Here is a 21,316-nt window from a genome sequence, read left to right as displayed (position 1 = left end):
TCCCAGCTGCCCCCCTGCTAGTTCCGTTTAGAGGTTAACATTTGGATACAGTTCTCCCTTACAGTCATCTAGATACAGTTCCGCCCGCGGGGACAGTCTTGCTGGCTCCGGGCTCGGGGTATCTCCCCATTCTCTCTCTCTCTCTTCCCTGTTTTCTTCTCTTCTGCTGTTCCTGCTCTAGTCCCTTCACATGGCTCTGGTCCCCCTCCATCTTTGTTTCCTTGCCTCCTCTGTTCTCTCTACTCTCACTCACTCTCTCTCTCTCACTCACTCTCTCTCTCTCTCTCTCTCTCTCTCTCTCTCTCTCTCTCTCTCTCTCTCTCTCTCTCTCTCTCTCTCTCTCTCTCTCTCTCTCTCTCTCTCTCTCTCTACCTCTCATCTTCCTCTTTCTCCTCTGGCTTCTCTTTTCCCCCCCCTCGCTTTCCCAGTTGTCCTACGCCTTTTCCCCTTTGCCTCCTTAGGGAGGATGATGTGTTGTAACTTGGCTTTTGGTATCTTCCACTCTCCCAGTTTTCCCCCTCCCAATTCCTGCCCTCTTGGTATGACCGCAGCTGTCTCTAGAGACAGCATTAGAATGTTGTGAGTTGAGGTCCTGTCAAGCTGGGAGCACCTTTGATGTTTGTAATTGAATAAACGTTCTGGAAATAAACCCACGTGTGGACATTCATCACTACAATGGGCACTTCTGGCGTTCAGCAGAATGTTACCCGCCATAGGTTTGCGAAATAGGCTGGTAGTGATAGTATCGCCTTGGACCTCAACTCGAATGTCAAGAAATTCAATGATTTTTTTTTAATGTTTTCAGTGAATGTAAGGTTCAGCGTATTTTTATTCAATAGGCTCACAAAGTCCCTGGCTGACTCAATGCTTCCATTCCAAATCATAAAAATGTCATCGATGTACCTAAGCCACAGAACAACTTCGGTGTTAAATTCGGCTAGTTGATTGGACACCTGCTCCTCCCACCAACCCATGAATAGGTTGGCATAGCTTGGGGCGAAGCAGGTGCCCATAGCCGTGCCCTGTGACTGTCGGTACATCTTGTCATCAAAAATAAAAAAAATTATTTGTCAAACAAAATTCAATAAGTTTGATTAGCATTGTGGAGTGGCCTGAATATGAAATGGATCTGGACTGCAGGAAGTGCTTTACCGCTGTGAGTCCCAGGTCATGCCTGATGCTTGTATACAGGCTATTTACATCCAGAGTTACCAAGATAAAAGAGGATTCCCAATGGGTGCCTTCAATGATTTTTAGAAAATGGGTGGTGTCTTTTAGATAGGCAGGGAGGGAGATAACAAATGATCGTAAATAGTGATCAATGTATTGAGACGTATTTCCCAGCAAAGAACCCATTGAAGACACAATGGGTCTTCCAGGGGGGTCTATAGCATTTTTGTGGAGCTTGGGGAGGAGGTACAGAATGGGAGTTTTAGGATGTTCACATCGTAAAAAATTGTACTCCTCCCATTCCAATAGTCCTCTATCTCTGAAATCCAGTAAAAGGTCATCAAAGAGATTTTTGGCTGTTCTTATATCGGATTGGGTACATGGTTGATAACAAGTTATGTCTCCCAATTGCCTAAGGCCTTCCACTAGATATTTGGTTTTATCAAGCACTACAACATTTCCCCCTTTGTCTGCATTACGAATCACTATTTGGTTATCTGCCTTAAGGTTGTCAATAGCTTGTTTATGTTCGAAAGAGAGATAGATATATATATATATATAGATATATATCCAGACCTGATAGTAATACGCCTTTCCTCCTCCCTTGGAGACGCGAGACCAGGAACGGACCACCACACAGCAAGTACTTCAATTTTAGTGCTTTATTCCGATATTAGCAGACATGACACGTTTCGATTGGGAACCCCGGTCTTGATCACATGACATGCCCTGACCACCCATGTGATTAAATACTGTTGCATTCATCAAAAGCTCTTCCCATCACAGTTATAGAGGTGGACAACAGACTAGGATAACTTTTTTTTGATGTAATATAGTACATAGTATTTAAGACCACACATTTATAAATTCATTACAATAAATAAATATTGGTAATTAGTTTTGTGTGAGTCTAAAAGCAAAGTCTTTCATGATCCTTATGAGCGAGTTGATGTATAACAATACATGAGGAATATTGGGCAAGTGCCCCCAAGTCTCTGTCTAAATACTGGACCCGCAAATTAACACCAAGCATATTACATAACCTAATGTCCGAACTGTTAAGCACTCAGCACTTTTTGTTGGAACAAAACAGTATTACAATAAGTTAATTTTTTAAAAAACAGTGACCAGTTAAAAAAAAAATGCAACTCTATCATTAAATACATGAATAGCTTGCTGTTTTCCGAAAAAGTATTACATTAATAAGGCAAATGTTTAATACCGCAATATTTCTAATACTCATTTGAATAAACTGCAAATTAGTGCAAACCAGAGAACATACATTGAATTCGGATCTGTCGGTTTGAGTTTCCAATACTTTAAAGTGCTGAGTGCAAATAAGTGCAAACCAGAGAACCTATGTTGGGTTCGGAGCGGTCTGATTGGATTAAATACATAACCATTTTTTATGTGCAAAATCAAGATCCATCATACTCTAGATTGTATCAGTATAGTACATGATGATAATTCATAAATCAAAAGTTAAAAATCATGTGCAAATAGCAATCAGTGCAACCTCCCACTCCACAGACACCAGATAAAAACCAGGAAAACCAGCTAGCTTGTAAAACCAGTTAAAATCCAGTAAAAGTAAAGCTAAAAGCCCACATAAAAACCATCTACACAGAACTTAAAACAATAGTCCATAAAATCATCATCATATTAACATCAAGAGTAAAGCAGCATCCAAAGAGATTCTGTTCATAAGAAATTATATAAATTTCCCCGTGTTTAACCAGTTTGGCATTTTTGTATCAAATTGAACAATATATTGGCTTTCCAGTTGTCACAATTTCTTATCCCTGTTGCCACCTCTGTTGGACTTAGGAACAGCATCAATTACAAAATAACTAAGATCATTAAGATTATTTTGGTGTACTAATCTAAAATGCCGCGCCACAGGTTAACTGGAATCAGAATTGACAATCGCACGTAAATGCTGTGAGATATGATTAAAAACCTGTAGTTTTGTGCTGCCTATATATCTTAACTGACATGTACATTCTAAAACATAGACAGCATAGTCAGTCTTACACGTAAACGGTCCTTTGATTTTACATGGATCTGGGGAAAATGCATCCAATAGTTCTGTTTTATTTACACGCCCTGCAGGAGCTACATTTAAAAAATCCTGTCCTATTGGACAACCAGTTCTCCTTTTCTTGCACCTCCGGACTTTATTTTACCAGGGCATCCCTCATAGAGGGAGCCCGTCTAAATGTAATTATTGGTGAGTCCTCTATTTCTGGTGCTATTGTAACATCAGATTTAAAAATAGGTCAGTTTTTAGTGATGACCCGTCTGACAATTTTATGATGACAACTATAAGTAGTTATTAGTCTGACCGGTGGTTTCTCAGTGTTGGATTCACTGCATGTAATTAAAGCGGTAACTCCTTCATCACAGTTAGTTGTTTCTACATTTTGTGGGCTGTATATTTTGGATAGAGCTGTCCTTAAGTCAGCCAGATTATATCCTCTTACTAGGAATCTCTGTACATACTCATTTAGACATGTATTTAAATCACTTTCGCTGCTGCAAATTCTTTTAATTCTCAAGAACTCCCTGTAAGGGATGCTCTTAAAGAGATGCCTGGGGTGGATGCTACTGGCATGAAGGATCGAATTCCCAGTGGTTACCTTTCTTTGAAGTTTGGTATGTATGGTATTGTTACAGATATATACCTCTACATCTAGAAACTCGTCCCTCTCTTTGCTGATGGTGGCTGTAAACTCCAGGTTTATATTGTTGTCGCTAATGACATCAACAAACCACTGTGCTGATTCGACAGATCACTGGCACACTACACAGACATCGTCGATAAAACTCCACCACTTAACAATGTTGTCTATAAACATTTCTCCTGGGACGTGGCCAAGAACATGCTACTCCCACCAGCCTACATGAAGACATGCAAAGCTAGGGGAGAAGCATGCCCCCCATCGCCACGCCCCGGAGTTGTTGGTGTATTTCTTTATTGAATAGAAAATAATTGTTATTCAGACATATGTGTATCATAGTTAATATCAATCAATCAATCAAATACACTTATAAAGCGCGCTACATACCCGTAGGGTCTCAAGGCGCTGTGGGGGGGGGGGGGGGGGGGTGCCGCTACTGCTCGAACAGCCAGGTCTTCAGCTTCTTCCTGAAGGAGAGGTGGTCTTGGGTCAGGCGCAGGTCTTATTGTGTTCATTGAACCTTACATCTCTGTTGGAAAGAAATTGTTTTACAACTTTAAGGCTGTCCTCATGTTTAATGCTGGTATGTAGGGAGCATATATCCATAACAATGAAACTATATTCATTGTCCCATGTGATCTCCCTTAGTTTTTCTAAGAAATGGCCAGTATCTGTCACATATGAAGGAAGGCTCTCTATATATCCCCTGATTAAAAAAAAGTCCACATATTTGGACATGGATTCTAGTAATCCACGGTATGCAGATAATATTGGATGCCCAGGCACAGGACTAATTTGTTTGTGAACTTTGGGTATAAAATATAGAGTAGGTGTAATTGGATGATCCGTTTAAAAAAATTATATTCTTCTTTGTTAATGAGATCTTCCCTCTTCCTTAACCCTTTCGATGCTGATGACTAGCTCAGCTCGTCATCACCCACGGGTGTCGTGTGCTGATGACGAGCTGAGCTCGTCATGAACAATGGTGATCAAAGCTTTCCAGCACACGGGAAAAATCCCTGCAGCAGCCATGTGGTTAAACACTAGATCTTTTACAGCTTTTAACTCATTGAATGAAGCCTTCCTGTAACATGATGGATCACTCTTCCCGCCGCCCTATCAGTGGTCCTAAAGAACTTCTCAAAAAAGGAAACCCAGCTATCATATGTGATATGCGACCCCAGAGAATCTTTGGCATCTCAGACGAGGAAAGGACAATTTACTATTTTCCTGAACTTAGAGCTGTTTTTGGGGTACCGGCTTCTAGTAGATCTTTCCATGGCAAGTCCCTTAAAACATTCTTCCTCCTTGTGACCTCTTTTTTATATTGAACGACTATTCTACACTAAAGTGGGATCTCTGGGTGAGCGTTCAGGGCAGCATTAAGCTGCTTTTGTGCCAGGGTACAACCTTTGTCAAACCATTTGGTCCCGTCCTTTGTGCCCCGAGGTAGTTGAGCCTCAAGATGTCTGGATGCCATATTGCTATGACTTCAAAAGCCCCCAATACTTCCTCAGGCAAACTATTAGCTTGTAATAATACTCTAAATTCCCTATCACATCTTGCATACAAGGAACAATAAAATGGCTTGAGGTCCTCCTGGGACCATCTTGGTCTTCTACCCTGCGACATGACATTGTAAATACCATCTGATCTCACCATGCATATTTTTTTTAGTTTAGAAAGCTTTATTGAATCAAATATACCATGTAGCACATCATTACAATAAAAGGAGCAATAAGAAAAAAAACAGATCAAAACAGTGATTTCCAATATAATGCTAGAGGCAAAAAGAAATCCCAAAAAGGGATTAATAGGAGCTTATACGTAGAGAAAATGCTTTTTAGGTTTATTTTGGAATGAGGGGAAGGAAAGAGAAAGAAAGGGAAAAAGAGAAAGAAAGGAAGGAAGGGAGGAGAAGGGGGAAGGCAAACAAGTCATAAACTGTGAGAGGGGATTAGGAAACTTGTCTAGAAAGGAAATCAGTTAATGGTAACCATAACAGATATTTTTTGATCAGAAGGGGAGTTGTGGTGGCAAAAGCACGATCCAGTCCATGGTGATGACACAACAAATTCCACCAAGCACTGTATGAAATTTTTGAGGTGTCCTTCCAATTCGATGTGATTACCTGCAAAGAAATAGCTATGAACAAATGAATAAAATAACGAACATAGGGAGGAACATTCCAAATGGGGGAAGAACCACCTAGGAAAATATGAACAATATCAAAAGGGTGGTTTGAACATAAAATATCATTTAGCTTACACCATATATGATGCCATAGGGATTTGACCGAGGGACAATGAAAAAACATATTAAGAAAAAAATCACTATCAGCATAAGAACAAGACCAACAATGCTTATTTACAGAGGTTTTAAATTTAAATCGATCAGAAGGAGTAAAAAAAGTTGATTTAAAAAAATATATAAATTCTGTGTAGTACTAGCTGAACGAGATAGGGTGTGAATTTTAGACCAATTGGAATCCCAAATTGGAAAGGAGAATTCCTGCATTAAGTCCCTTTCCCCAATGAGCTCAAGTTTAGATTTAGGGCGGTCCAGGGCAGATCGGGAGAGGATCTTATAAATGACAGCAGCTTTAAGAGGGGTAGTGAAATCTAACAAGGGGAAATCTAACGGGTCAGCTTCGGGTAAGTAGCTATGTTGAGATATGAAAGTGGTTAGGGCAAGTTTGAGTGAGGGATATGGAGAGGAGTATGCAGTAGACAAATTGTAGGATGTACGAACTTCGGGGAAATCCATCAAAGAATCATCAGTGAGAAGTTGATCATAAAGGATAATGCCTTTCTCAATCCATTCTTTCCAAAATAGTGCTTTATTGTTAATTTTTAAGGATTGATTTGACCATATCGGAGTAAGAGAGTGAAAAAGTGCTTGTGAAAGAGAAGAGCGAAATATTGACAGGGCAAGTGCTTTGGAATGCTTAAAAATTGGTGTAAGATATCGCTTGAGAGTTTGAGAGACTGGTGGCTGTGAGAAAGGAGAAAGGTGAAAGTTGAGCCAATTCTAATCAATCAATCAATCAATCATAACACTTGTATAGCGCACTACTCACCCGGAAGGGTCTCAAGGCACTTGGGGGAAGGGGTCCGCTACTGCTCGAACAGCCAGGTCTTGAGTTGTCTCCTGAAGGAAAGATGGTCCTGGGTCAGCCGAAGGTGGATGGGGAGGGAGTTCCATGTCTTGGCCGCCAGGTAGGAGAAGAATCTGCCTCCGGCGGTGGCTCTTTGGATGCGTGGTATGGCGGCAAGGGCGAGGCTAGTAGACCGTAGCTGGCGGGTGGGTGTGTAGAAGGTCAGGCGGTCGTTGAGGTACTTGGGGCCCAGGTCGTGGAGAGACTTGTGTGCGTGGGTGAGGAGCCTGAACGTGATCCTCTTGTTGACCGGGAGCCAGTGCAGGTCCCTCGGGTGGCCGGAGATGTGGCTGCGTCGGGGGATGTCCAGGATGCATCGGGCGGAGGCGTTCTGGATGCGTTGGAGTCTTTTCTGTAGCTTGGCTGTGGTTCCGGCGTAGAGGGTGTTTCCGTAGTCCAGACGGCTGGTGACGAGGGCCTGGCTGACCGTCTTCCTGGTTTCGGTCGGGATTCATCGGAAGGTCTTGCGAAGCATGCGTAGGGTGTGAAATCATGATGAGGAGACGGCGTTGACTTGTCTGGTCATCGAGAGGGAGGAGTCCAGGATGAAGCCCAGGTTGCGTTCGTGGTCTGTTGGCTTGGGAGTGGTGCCCAGGGCTGGGGGCCACCAGGAGTCGTTCCAGGCGGAGGGCGATGGTCCCAGGATGAGGACTTCCGTCTTGTCTGAGTTCAGGCGGCTGTTCTTCATCCACTCGGCGACGTCTTTCATCCCTTCGTGTAGGCTGGTTCTGGCTGTGTCGGGTCTCTGGTGAAGGAGAGGATCAGCTGGGTGTCGTCGGCGTAGGAGATGATGTTGAGGTTGTGTTGGCGTGCGATGGCTGCAAGAGGTCTCATGTAGACGTTGAAGAGGGTGGGGCTGAGTGATGTACTCCAAGCTGTAACAGGGAGAGGAGACGAATCTGTTAAAGGCCATATTTGTTTTAGGGTGAAGGCAGAGGGGGAAAGGACAAGATTGGGAAAGTTGACTCCACCCAGAGTTAGTTCCATCACCATGCATTTTTAAAACCACGGGAGACCAACCTAAAATATACGTACTGGGTTGTGATTGCTAAAAGGCTCATAGGTATGTCAGACTTACTAATAAATGAAGAAGCAAAGTTAAGACACAAATAAAATTATTGAACGTCTCACAATCCTGCCCAATCAAAGTTGGATGTAAGTCACACATACTAGAGAAACTCCTACAGGGTAAACATTACATTAAACTCGCTCATTAAAGCATTAAATAACGAGCCTTGGGTTGAGTGTTCAAAATGAAGACCAGACAGGATATGCAGCCCCGTTCATACTCACTCGCCTCCCTGGGATCCCAACTTGAGTGGACATTGAAATCTCCTGCCACCATGATATTCACTGCAAGAGTATTTAAACCCTGCAGTTTCTTTAGTAGCCTGAATGTTACTAACATCGTTTGAGTGTGGTTGGGTATTGTAAACTTCAACAATGTCAGATTGGAATGACCTCCGGTGACAAATGTTAGACCCTGGATAGTAGAACCCCATGTGTTTTTCACATTCATCCTTCCCCTTATCACCAAGGTTACAAAGGTAATCAGGCCCCCTTTGCTCTTCCAGACCGAGATTCAGTTGCTGGAGTAAAACAGGTCTTATAACCTTCAATAAAAAAACTTTTAGATAATGCCCAGGTCTACTGCAAACAGAGCAAACCAAAGCCCCTGATACAATCCATCCACTTAGGGTCCTTAAACATTCCTGCAAGCTCCGCAATGTTCCAGCCATTAAAGTTAGCACACTTCTCAACGGAGCCAGGTATATTCCCTTCACCACTGTATGATGTCACTTTCAAGGACCCTTCACCTCCGGAAGGCCCTTCAAGTCAATCACAGCCATCCAGATTGGCCAGTATCTGGGTCATTTTTAGAATGTTTATGTTCGTGTAGCTGTTTATCACCACAGATTGCAGCAAATCATGCATGATGATTTGACATGATTTCGATGTTCAGTGAGATGTGCTTATTGATTGATTCTTATGAAAACCATAAAATGTGCTTAAAAGTGCACAGTATAAGATTAATAGGAGAACTCATTTCAACTAAAATGCTTCAGGAAGTAGTGAATGCATGATTCATAAAATAGAAACCTTAAAACAAGGTTTGAACAAAAGCCAACTTCAGTAAAATGAAGTCTTAGCATTCGACATAGTATTAGTATAGTGACATGTTTAAAAATCTTAATTTACGACTATATTCCAAGATATGATGAGTCGGAATTAAATACAAGAAAAAATCTGTTTATTTTGTAATTAAAAGATCTACAAAACCAGTATTACAGTACTCGACTGTCACTTAAAGCTACTCTAAAGGGAATCAATAAAAACATAATTTCTAATGAATGATTGTTTCACTTATTTTCCTGTTCAATAAATATATTTGACCCTTTTGCTGGCAGTTGGGGCCATTCAATCAATCGGCACAGGCTTGAATATTTCCTGCAACTATGACAAATGGAAACCTGTGAAAGACAGGCCTACCAAAATTAAAGTGGGTTTAAAAACCCCTACATTTTTGTGTGGGCTACCCCTAGGGTATTCTAAACCTGTCTCATATGATTAAAAACCAATACTTTGGACATGGAGCTATTCCTTCTCTGATTATTCACATAAGTAATTGTCCCATCCTCCCACTTTTTCATACTGTTCATGTTTTTAATTATCCTCTAAAAATATTCTTATAATATCTGACGTGTGTTCCGGTCTTGCTGTTGCACCTACCTGATGAGGCCCCTGCATTAAGATTGGTTTAGGGTTGCTTTTGTTCACTTTCAGAGGGGGCATGGAGGGGTAGTATGGACATGACAGGTTGTTGGACCGGTCAGCCTTTGGGTGGTCTTCCCCTACCTTTTTGCCCTTGCGCATCCCATTTTCACTGTACCTTTTTGTTGGACCTAGGACTCTGGACGCCTCACCACTGCTAAACAGTGCTGAGGTGCAGGTGCTCTGCCCTAAAACCTTGTGACGCTGGCATATCTGCCACAAGCCCCTGCTACTGCAGTAAGGGTTTTTCTCTCCATAGGCTAGCATTGGGAACCTCCCCTTATGGGATAATTTCTGAAAGGGACCTAATAAGTCTGTCATGTTTGGTCTTGTTGGACTCTGGGTGGGGAACCCGTGGCAATGATATATGGGGTTTGGGCACTACTACGCTAGGGATCCCACTTTAAGGTAGTGGACCTTTGCCTGCCTACACTTAGATTGGGCACTGTAGATGCCCCCCTCCCCTCTGCATACTGATAGCTGCCTGGGTTTGGAGGTGGGAGTGGTGATTCACACCTTCTTCCCTTGGATGGGCTGTCATGGGCTGGCCACTGTAGCCTTAACTGCCCTGCCTCTCGTCACTGTGACAGCCAAGTCAGAGAAGGCAGGGAACATACCAGAACTCCCTGGACTCTTCCACAAGCCCCTGCCCCCAGACCCTTCCAGAGACCTCAACCACTTTCTAGCCCCTAGACTGTGGGATATATAAGGGCGGGTCCTGGCCTCACTTCTTTGTTACACTGCTGGACCTGGAAGAACCCCTGCGGGAGTGAGGACTGCTGCGCCAGGAAGGATTGTCAGTCTGAAGGAGGCTGACTGCTCCAAGGAACTGCTGCCCCTACCTACTGAGCTGCCCTACTGCCTGCTGATTCTACCCTGCCAGGGAGATTGGAAATACCACCACCAGAGTGTCTCCACAATGGTAATGTGGGTGGTGTGTCCTAGGTATTCACATAGACACTGTATTGGTGCTGATTGGCGTGGTGGATCTGGTACACTGATCAGTGTGCTTTCTAAAACCGAGGATCTATATTTCCTGTCTGGTGTCTCCGAGAAATACACATTAACTATCTAGCAGATGGCCCACAGAATGCTCAAACATGGCGGTCCTTGCACCATGAACAGGTGTGCGTGAGCTCCTAGTCCCATTGTGTCTAAGGACAGCAGCATATCTAGGTCGCGTGCAACATCACCAGTATGAAAGGTCGTTTGTTCCATGACCTCCTTTGGGTTGCATTGATGTAATTACCCTTCGTGTAGACTGTACCTCCACTCCTCTTTCTCCTCTCTTACCATGCCTTTCCTTTATCAGTGCTCTGTAAGTCTTTCCTTTGCATCTACAAGTATCATTCCTGCTGCTTTAGCTAGTATGAAGTTAGCCCCCTAAGTGTTTCACATACATTTTAGTAGCAAACAGCAGGTGTAATGCAAGCGATCATTCAACATATCTCATGAATTTCCACTTGAACCTGTGAGCCTTTTGTTTTATGCACAAACATGCACTTATAGTGATAAGAGTATCCTATGAATGCTGATATAATATTGTAGGTTGTAGTAGATCAGGAACAAATCCATGTAAACACATGGTGCTAAATATCTATTCCCTTAATAGGAGGACTGAAGGGATCATTCACTAGTGCGGTCTAATAAGCAAGGTGAATGTGTCCAGGAAAGAAACAGAAACCAAGGAAAGTGCAACCAACTGTAGAGAAACAGATGTGATGAGCATATGAAAATGGTCCTCTAATGTGAGCAGGAAGAGCGTACTCTAGATAATCCATTATGGTGGCACTGATCTCCGTGAGGATTGGCCTCACATAGTCAACACTCTGAAGTAATCAATAGGCTAGCAGGATGACTTCTGTAAATGCTTCTGGGTACTATAGCCATTGACCACTTGGGCATTTGAGGGATAAAAGTTGAACATAAGTTGCCACACATTCTCAGGCATCAGTGCATTATCCCCTCCTGCTGGCAGAAATCGATATCTCAATTAGGTGCCTACATTACTTCTGCCCAACTTTCAATTAATCATCAAAAAACAAAGGTGCCACTTTTCAAAACACAAAAAAATAGGAAATAAGGTAAATTTACCTGGAATTTAGATGCGAACCCATATCCCAGGTGGATTCGTATAAATACCTGGGGTTTTATCTTGATCACAATCTAACTTTTAAGCCACAACTGGAACAAGGTAAAGCGAAACAACTCCTCTTAGCTTTTTCCGAACAGTTTTAAAAGCAAACAGGCTGCTCAACAGGCCATCTCCTTAAAGCAATTGCTGCTAAATTCCTCCCCTCCATATCCTACGGGTCAGAAATTTTGAAAACAAAAGATGCCACTGTCCTGAATCTAGCACAGTCCAGTCTCTTCAAGCGACTGTTTTCAATTCCCCAATATATCTCTCAGGCTCAAATTCGATTGGAATATGGACTCAAAAACCAGATACCTGCTAGACAAGGGGCAATGGCTAAATGTTATTGGCGGATGAGGGAAGCCGATGAGAACACCCTGGCCCACTTCTGTTGGGAAGAGATAGAAAAACAAGCCAAGCTAAAGAATTCAATCGTTACCATCCTAAAAGAGTCACTTTTGGCCCTTCAACTCGAGGAAGCATGGCTCACAACACCCACATACTCCGGTTTCAAAACAGGAGTGAATACCGCAATTAAACAGGTCTCTCTGCTAATGGGCAAAACTACCTTTGCCATGAAAAGTCATGCATGGGGCGTGATACAATCATATCAGTTGCTCAAGCCCCAAGCGTACCTATCTGAACACTTCTCACACCATAAAAAGCACTTTTTGATGTTACTGCGGCTGGGCTCTTTTCCCACAAAAGACTTAACTCCAAAAGTGGATATGCAGCTCGCCGACCAAAGAATGCCGCCTCTGTGGACAAGGAGAAGAGTCACTACTACACCTACTATGTATTTGCCCCTCATTACTAGAAATCAGAAAAACATTGCTCCGAGTTGCTGAGGCAGGCACAAACAAGGACATGTAGAGGGGCAGTCCTACTATGTCTCGGAGGCTCCTCAATTCAACTATCTGGCAGAGCCATAACCCTCTGGCAAATGGCGGCAAAGGAACTGGATAAAAAAGCAAATTAAATAACTGGAGCAGTCCAGAACTGAACGGCCTGCTCAATTTTTAAATAGCATCGCCATCTTGCATTTTACTGTTTGTAGAATTTTTAGAATAATATTTTATTTCACAATCAGATACTTTTAAAGCTATTGCTCGCTGATTCTCAAGTACCTGATTGCGTTACGCACATACTTTGAGCATTATCAAACATTCCTCAAGTTGTATTTACAATGTATTCTAGTGGTTTGTACACCCTTTTATGATTTTAATGAAATCAAATAAAAGTATTATGACTGACCCTCCTGCTGGCAGCCGGAATATCCAGAAAAATTAGGGCCTCAGAAGACAGAACCAACACTCTATTGCCCTTACATTTTACAGGCGTGACTGCAGACTAAAGTAAGAATAAGAGATTGTGGCGGAAGGATAATAGAGTGAAAAAGATTGAGCCAGACATCTCACAGGTTATGCACTACCAGTAGATGTGTTAACTAGACAGAGATGTTGTATGGATACTGTATTTAATGGTTTTGTTTTACCCTTTTTCAGTCGCCATTCGTCTGGCATAGCCTTTGTGTATTATTCTAAGGGCATTTTGTAGAGGGAGAGCAGCATATGAGATATGTATTCTGTTCCTTGTTTCACAGAAGTCCCCCGTAACATGAAAAAAGTACATCCTCAGTTTTGCTACTGGTACATGGCAATAGCCATCATTACATAAAAAGAAATTGCACCGGCCATTCACAATCTAAAAGCTGAAATACAAAAGTTTACAGAATTTGTACTTGAACATGTGAATAGTGATATCCCACTGCTGAAAACTCCTTCCATTTGAATTCTTTCTCCACAAACCAATGATTCTTCTACATCAGCAGGGGCCCTATTACCGTTAGAGCACACTTTGTGTTTGCATCCTGGCACACCTTAAAACAGGTGCTGTGAGCGCAAACGGGGAAAGTGTGCCCTATTAGGTTGAACGCACTACCCTCAGGGCCACCATGAGGTCACTCTGCCCTGTGGGCAGCGCACTGAAGCTTCAAAGTTGCTCTGTTTCACTATGCAGGCAGCACCTGCCTACATATTAAAAAGGAGGGAGATCCCCTTGAAAGCCAGTGCAGTGAGTGACTGCACCCACCTGCAAGAGGGTGCCTGGATGACCCCCTTCAGAAGGCTGCCACCAGGGGGAGTCTCCTGTCAGCTTCTTTGCCTTTGAATCCACGTATATAATATAACGCAGAGGTAAAGAGATTCCCTCATTTGCAAGGGGCAATCCCCCCATGCAAATGAGGGAACAATCTCTTGAGATAACGCTGACACAACAGGCTATCTGTATTACAGAAGGGGCTGCAAAAGCATCTGCAGCCCCTTATTTAATGCCAAAGTGCCCTGTGGGTGGACAAAGCTGGTGCAATCCGCCCGTTGAGCCCCCAGGGCAATTCTATAATACAGGCTCAGGTGTTCAAACTGCAACAAACAGTTATCGTTTGTCTCAAGCGGCAGCACTTGAGGCATTCTCTGGGAGTTCCAAGAACTTCCCAGTGTTAAATGCATTTTTAAGCTCCACTTTGTAGTTTGCTACTGATGCAGACTAAAAGTACTTATGATTTGACTTATTTAACAAGAAGGTCTCTTACCTGAACAGCCCTGTTAGTGGTCAAGGTTGCTACATGGTTTTTACATTTATAAGATATCTTAAAAACTGGAAATAAGAAAGGAAATTAGGACAGAAAACTCATGCTGAATCCATGTCTCTGCTCTGTTACTATTGTTTCTTACTTTAAGAAGTTAGTGATGAAAATCCTGTGGACTGATGAATCTGCTGAAGTGGCATTCTATAAAGTTATATGTTAGATGTTCTTAATTTTATTGACTTCAGTGGACCCCTACTGAATCCCTAATGGAATCTGGGCTCCCCCCACCTAACCAATTTCTTCAGTTTTAACCTCAAAATAATAATCACAAATACAGAAACCAGTGCACTCCCAAAAAAGGCATAGATTCTAATATGTTATTTAAAAGACATACAAATGTAATAAATTATTTGAGCGAAATGGCAAAACCCAATCAGTAGAACCTGAAATTTGCAATTTTAAAGATTATAGTGAAAACAGTGCTGTGAAGCACAAAGCGCCATCTGTGGTCATCTGGTCACAATGGACTGGGACAAAGTCACAAGTTGAGGCCGACCACAATGGAGTGCAGGCCAGATGCAGAAACTAAGGGTGGGCGTAAAATCCGTTTCGCGGGCGAATTTGCGGATTTTCCGCGATCCGCGAATCTCGCGAAATCGCGGTAAAATCCGCGAATCAGCGGGGACGAATTTTCAGCCAAGCAAGGGTTACAGCAGCAGGTGCAAAAGTTGAACCTAATTTCTTTGTAACCTTTTACAAAAGGGTTACAAAGAAATTAACTTCAACGTGGGCACCTGCTGCTAATTGCTTCCTGGCGCCTCTTGCCTACTTGCAACTATTCTCTGACCCTGCTCTGACTCTTGAAGCAGGGTCAGAGAATAGTTAGAAGTAGGCAACGAGGCACCTGTCCAAGGAATTGAACCTCATCAGGAAGCACTTACAGATATAAAAAAACAGGAAGAAGGGAGAGGATGGCAAATACAACTCAAAATGGGTGTCAGGAGGGGTTAAACTAAAAGAGACCTTTACAGCACAATTTTCATATGCATTTTGCTAAAAATAGAAAGCTGTATGTTCTGTAGGGGCAACTTAGGAATCTGGCCCTTCAGAGATCCGGCCTCTTTCCTTCTCTCGTTCTCTCTCTCCCTCTCTTTCTCTCTCTTTGGATCTATCTATCTCTTTCCCTCTCCTTTCTTGCTCTATTTATCTCTTTCTCTCTCTTTCAAGTTCTTCCTCTTTCTCTGCTTATCTCTTTCTTTTTCCGTTGTTCTTTCTCTCTATCTCCCTCTTTCTTTCTCTCTCACATCCTCTTTCTCGCTCTCTTTCTCTTTCTTTCTCTCTCACTCTCCCTCTTTCTCTCTCTTTCTCTTTCTCTCTCATCCTCTCTCTCTCTCCCTCTGTGTCTTTCTCTTTCTCTCTTTCCATGTCTCTCTCTCTTTCTCTCTCTCTTTTACTTTCTTGCTCTTTCTCTGCCTCTTTCTTTCTCCCTCGTTCTCTTTCTCTCTCCCTCTCTTTCTCTCTCGATCCCTCTCTCCTCTTCTCTCTCCCTCTCGATCCCTCTCCCTTTCTCCCTCTCTTTCTCTCTTTCACTTTCTTGCTCTTTCGCTGTCTCTCTCTTTCTTTCTCTCGAATTCTCTCTCTCCCTGTTTGTTTGTTTGTGTTTGTTTGTTTGTTTCTTTCTTTCTTTCTTTATTTATTTCTTTCTCCCCCCTCTTACTCTCTTTCTCTCCCTCTCTTTCCCTTTCTCTCCCTTTCACTTTCACTTTCTTGCTCTTTCTGTCTGCCTCTCTTTCTTTATTTCTTTCTTTTTTCTTTCTTTCGCTCTTTCTTTCTTTCTCTCTCTCTCTCTCTCCCTCCCTTTCTCTCTCTCTCTCTCTCTCTCTCTCTTTCTCTCTTTTGAAACATTGCAAAGATATCGTAGATGACAAAGTACAAACAAGCATTTGCAATGCAATAGGTCTCGCATGTTTTGTATTTACGTGACTTAGCTGTATTGATATTACAAATTACAATGGCTTTTAATTTTTTTAAATAATTAATACTTAAATAAAAGTGTATGTTCAGTGTATTTTATTGTGACGAAAATCCAAGAACAGAAGTGAAATATTAACATCTTTTTGTGACATTTGTAATGAAGTTTGAAACATTGAGAGAACATATTTGAACCAGTTGTTGAATGGTTGCGCAGATTTATGCTGGGGTGGCGCTGAGTGGTGCTGTGGTGGTGCTGAGTGGTGCTGTGGTGGTGCTGAGTGGTGCTGGGCTGGTGCTGAGTGATGATGGGGTGGTGCTGTGGTGGTGCTGAGTGGTGCTGTGATGGAGCTGAGTGATGCTGGGGTAGCGCTGAGTGATAATGTGGTGATGCAGAGGGCAGAAAGGCACAAAAAGCAGTCTAACAAACGGCAGAAAAACAAGGGAAAAATGAGTAACAGAGGACAGAAGGGCCGAAAAACAAGGGAAAAAACGAGTCTAACAGAGGGCAGAAGGGCACAAAAAAGCGAGTCTAATGGGGCAGAAAGGCACAAAAACGAGTCTAACAGAGGGCAGAAGGGCACAAAAACAAGGGAATAACAGAGGGCAGAATGGCACACAAAACGAGTCTAACTGGGCAGAAAAACAAGGGAAAAACGAGTCTAACAGAGGGCAGAAGGGCACAAAAAAACGAGTCTAACAGGGGGCAGAATGAATCCCGCCCTGCATGTTTGTTCACGAAGATGCCACCTTTTTGTGCAATGCCTCTACTCAACTGGAGTACTTTCTACTGTCTAATCAGTAAGTGCTCCCTCGTTGGCTAAATGTATAGGGGCAGATTTACAATAACTGGCGTATCCCCAGGGATGCGCCAGTTAATGTGCGCCGCAGCTCCGCCACCCATGGTGCGCCCCATTTACAATGCGACGCACCATGTGGCAAAAACGGCACAGATGCGTCACGCATCTGTGCCGTAAAAGCAGCGCATTGCTGGAGCTGCGTCGCGCTTGCGACGCAGCTCCAGCAATGCTCTGGGGGGGCCCTATCTCCCCAATGCTGCATCAAGCCTTGGGCCTGATTCAAGCAGGCGCAGGGTTTTGACGCAGCATTGGCCTAAAAGTGACTGAGTGAAATCTTGTAGATTTCACTCAGCCACTGTTAGGAGGCTGAGTCGGAACGCCTCCTGATGGCGCAGGGCTTTACAACGTGACGCATCTCACAGAGAGATGCGTCACGTTGTTAATACCCAGCACCATGGCGCATCTTTGTGCTGCCGCTGCGTCACAAAAGGTCTCGGTAGAGGATGGCAGTGGTGGACCAGAGGGTGGCAGTGATGAACCAGAGGGTGACAGTGATGTCGCAGAGGCTGGCAGGGGTGAACCAGAGGGTGACAGTGCTGAACCTGAGGGTGGCAGTGCTGAACCTGAGGGTGGCAGTGCTGAACCTGAGGGTGGCAGTGCTGAACCAGAGGGTGGCAGGGGTGAACCAGAGGGTGGCAGGGGTGAACCAGAGGGTGGCAGGGGTGAACCAGATGTTGGCAGTGGGGAACCAGAGGGTGGCAGTGGTGAACCAGAGGGTGGTAGTGGTGAACCAGAGAGTGGCAGTGGTAAACCAGAGGGTGGCAGTGCTGAACCAGAGGGTGACAGTAGTTAACCAGAGGTGCTGTGATAAAATAGAGGGTGGCAGTCATGAACCAGAGGGTGGCAGTGGTAAACCAGAGGGTGACAGTGCTGAACCAGAGGGTGGCAGGGGCGAACCAGAGGGTGCTGTGATGAACCAGAGGGTGGCAGGGGTGAACCAGAGGGTGGCAGTGCTGAACCAGAGGGTGGCAGTGCTGAACCAGAGGGTGGCAGTGCTGAACCAGAGGGTGGCAGTGCTGAACCAGAGGGTGGCAGTGCTGAACCAGAGGGTGACAGTGGTTAACCAGAGGGTGGCAGTGGTGAACCAGAGGTGCTGTGATGAACCAGAGGGTGGCAGTCATGAACCAGAGGGTGGCAGTCATGAACCAGAGGGTGGCAGTGGTGAACCAGAGGGTGGCAGTGGTGAACCAGAGGGTGGCAGAGGTGAACCAGAGGGTGGCAGAGGTGAACCAGAGGGTGGCGGGGGTGAACCAGAGGGTGGCAGGGGTGAACCAGAGGGTGGCGGTGGTGAACCAGAGGGTGGCGGTGGTGAACCAGAGGGTGGCGGTGGTGAACCAGAGGGTGGCGGTGGTGAACCAGAGGGTGGCGGTGGTGAACCAGAGGGTGGCGGTGGTGAACCAGAGGGTGGCGGTGGTGAACCAGAGGGTGGCCGTGGTGAACCAGAGGGTGGCAGTGCTGAACCAGAGGGTGGCAGTGCTGAACCAGAGGGTGGCAGTGCTGAACCAGAGGGTGGCAGTGCTGAACCAGAGGGTGGCAGTGCTGAACCAGAGGGTGCAGTGCTGAACCAGAGGGTGCAGTGCTGAACCAGAGGGTGCAGTGCTGAACCAGAGGTGCAGTGCTGAACCAGAGGATGGCAGTGGTGAACAAGAAGGTGGCAGTGGTGAACAAGAAGGTGACAGTGGTGAACAAGAAGGTGACAGTGGTGAACAAGAAGGTGACAGTGGTGAACAAGAAGGTGACAGTGGTGAACCAGAGGGTGGCAGTGGTGAACCAGAGGGTGGCAGTGGTGAACCAGAGGGTGGCAGTGGTGAACCAGAGGGTGGCAGTGTGAACCAGAGGGTGGCAGTGTGAACCAGAGGGTGGCAGTGGTGAACCAGAGTGTGGCAGTGGTGAACCAGAGGTGCTGTGATGAACCAGAGGGTGGCCGTCGTGAACCAGAGGGTGGCCGTCGTGAACCAGAGGGTGGCCGTCGTGAACCAAAGGGTGGCCGTGGTGAACCAGAGGGTGGCAGTGGTGAACCAGAGGGGGGCAGTGGTGAACCAGAGGGGGGCAGGGGTGAACCAGAGTGTGACTGTGGTGAACCAGAGGTGCTGTGATGAACCAGAGGGTGGTAGTCGTGAACCAGAGGGTGGCAGTCGTGAACCAGAGAGTGACAGTGCTGACCCAGAGGGTGGCCGTGGTGAACCAGAGGGTGGCCGTGGTGAACCAGAGGGTGGCCGTGGTGAACCAGAGGGTGGCCGTGGTGAACCAGAGGGTGGCAGGGGGGAACCAGAGGGTGGCATGGGTGAACCAGAGGGTGGCAGTGGTGAACCAAAGAATGGCAGTGGTGAACCAGAGGGTGGCAGTGCTGAACCAGAGGGTGGCAGTGCTGAACCAGAGGGTGGCAGTGCTGAACCAGAGGGTGGCAGTGCTGAACCAGAGGAGCAGTGGTGAACCAGAGGGTGGCAGTGGTGAACAAGAAGGTGGCAGTGGTGAACAAGAAGGTGGCAGTGGTGAACAAGAAGGTGACAGTGGTGAACAAGAAGGTGGCAGTGGTGAACCAGAGGATGGCAGTGGTGAACCAGAGGATGGCAGTGGTGAACCAGAGGGTGGCAGTGGTGAACCAGAGGTGCTGTGATGAACCAGAGGGTGGCAGTGGTGAACCAGAGGGTGGCAGTGGTGAACCAGAGGGTGGCAGTGGTGAACCAGAGGGTGGCAGAGGTGAACCAGAGGGTGGCAGGGGTGAACCAGAGGGTGGCAGGGGTGAACCAGAGTGTGACAGTGGTGAACCAGAGGTGCTGTGATGAACCAGAGGGTGGCAGTCGTGAACCAGAGAGTGACAGTGCTGACCCAGAGGGTGGCAGGGGTGAACCAGAGGGTGGCAGGGGTGAACCAGAGGGTGGCAGGGGTGAACTAGAGGGTGACAGTGGTGAACCAGAGGGTGGCAGTGATGAACCAGAGGGTGCTGTGCCCATAAACGACTACATTGGTAACTTCGCCATGCAAGCGGCTCGCGAACACGCAAAAAGCCCGCGAACACGCAAAAAACCCAGCGAACACGCAAAAAACCCAGCGAACACACATAAAAAATCTGCGAATTTTGCGGATCGCGAATTCGCAAATCCGCAAATTCGCGGATCGCGAATTCGCAAAATTCGCCCATGCTTAGCAGAGACCAAGTGAGGCCCACTGAACAAATTACCTTAAATCCAGGTTGTGGAGCATTGCAGTTCTAATGGGCTGCGGTACAGCGATGCGAGGTCCTGCGTCGAGATGCATCGTGCAGCAGCAATTTTGAGAAGCTGCAAGGCTGCGATGCAAGGTTCTGCGTGTGGATGTGTCGCACAATGGCAGTTTTGAGGAGCTGTGGGATGGTGTCATGCTGCCTCGGTTCTGCTAGGACAAAAGTTGTGCTGGCAGCTTGAGGCCTACTTCCAAGGGTCCAGGACTGAAGTGGAACCACTTGGGGGCAAGACTCACAGCAGCCAGGGTCAAGGTTGGGTTCATTGTGGCTGTAGCTTGTTCTGTCCCTGAGGCTCTGAACATGAGGCCAGCCAACTAGCCCTTGGAGTTACTCTGGTGGTCTTGAGTTCAAGATGCAGGTCCATGCCTTCTCTCTTCGGCAGCAGAGCAGCACAACAGTCCATCGGAGTCTTCCTCTGGTCCAGAGGTGTACAAAAGAGTTGAGTCTGAGGGTCCAATATTTATACCTAGTACCAATTTTGAAGTAGGGGGAAGTTTCCAGAGGCTTCCACCCACAGGGGTCTTGAAATGTCCTGCCTCCTTGCCCTGGCCCGAGCTCTCTGGTGGCATAAAAGACAAGTGTCAAGCCCTTTGTGAGTGTGCTGGGGTAGACGCATTGCAATGTACAACCGAAAGGTAGGTGACCGATCCACCCCCCTATCAATTCAGAGATAGTCCATCCTGCCAACACCTTTTTCCCCCACTGTCTGCTAGCTATAAACAAAGACCATCTGTCAGCTACAGCTAGTCGTGTGACCCAGG

The 21,316-nt window shown here is 45.5% G+C and overlaps 1 long non-coding RNA gene across 1 annotated transcript in view; it reads left to right on the top strand.

Annotated features, from left to right (window-relative positions):
- Positions 1 to 21,316, top strand: part of LOC147692761 (uncharacterized) — a 794,352-nt gene that overhangs the window by 304,534 nt on the left and 468,502 nt on the right. The window lies entirely within an intron of this gene.

Source organism: Lissotriton vulgaris, chromosome 9 (assembly GCF_964263255.1).
Source record: "Lissotriton vulgaris chromosome 9, aLisVul1.2, whole genome shotgun sequence".
Taxonomy (NCBI): Eukaryota; Metazoa; Chordata; class Amphibia; order Caudata; family Salamandridae; genus Lissotriton; species Lissotriton vulgaris.
The sequence above is the reverse complement of the archived record's forward strand: the minus strand, read 5'-3'. Positions and strand labels throughout refer to the sequence as shown.